Below are 844 nucleotides of genomic sequence, written 5' to 3'. Positions count from 1 at the left end.
AAAGTTGCTTATGCTTGTTTTGTATTGCATCGCATATGTGAAAAGGCAAATTCTTATGTTGAAGATGACCTAGTTAAATCGCAAACAGATTTTAACATTTCCTTTAGAAAAATGTTATCTTATATGGCAAAAACAATACCACGCGTAGGTAATAGTTTCCTTCATTTCGCTTATGTCAAAAAGAGTGCTTGTTGCGTTGAAGTTGTGAGAAGTTGACCATAATAATGTTTATTTTGATAAAAATATTGTATTTACATCATATTTTTCCAGACTTTTCTTTTAAGCAATATTCGATATTAGTGTTGAAGATATGTGAAGAGTACACTGGAAAAAACGGCACATTTAAAAAGTTTTGAGAAAGTATATATTAATCATTTATAAAATTTTTCATATAAAGCATAGAAGTAATTTAGAAAAAATTATTTCTTGATTAATTTATCTGAAGTTTACATTTTTAATAAAATATTTGTAATTTTTATTAAAAAAATTTTTTTCCTAACTTTATACAAAGACTTTTATAAATGATTAATATATACTTTCTCAAAACTTTTTAAATGTGACTATTAGCGTTATTTCATCGAGTGAAACCCATTTTTGATATGAACATAACCTAATAAGCAAGCTAGGAAACTGTATTCTTTCTAAAATCTGTCCATCGGGGCAGAACCGCATAGGCGCACAGGAGACACAACCGCATACTTTGAACATTTATCAAAGTTAGGTAATTACGAATAACAATAATTACAATCGTCACACTTGATTGCGTTCATGTAAAAACTTGAATAGTTTAGTTTTGAGATGTTGGAAATTAGATTTCGTATTCTTTTATTTAATTTTTATAAAT

The sequence above is a fragment of the Hydra vulgaris genome, chromosome 06, assembly GCF_038396675.1.
Source record: "Hydra vulgaris chromosome 06, alternate assembly HydraT2T_AEP".
NCBI classification, from domain to species: domain Eukaryota; kingdom Metazoa; phylum Cnidaria; class Hydrozoa; order Anthoathecata; family Hydridae; genus Hydra; species Hydra vulgaris.
This window is presented reverse-complemented; position numbering follows the sequence as displayed.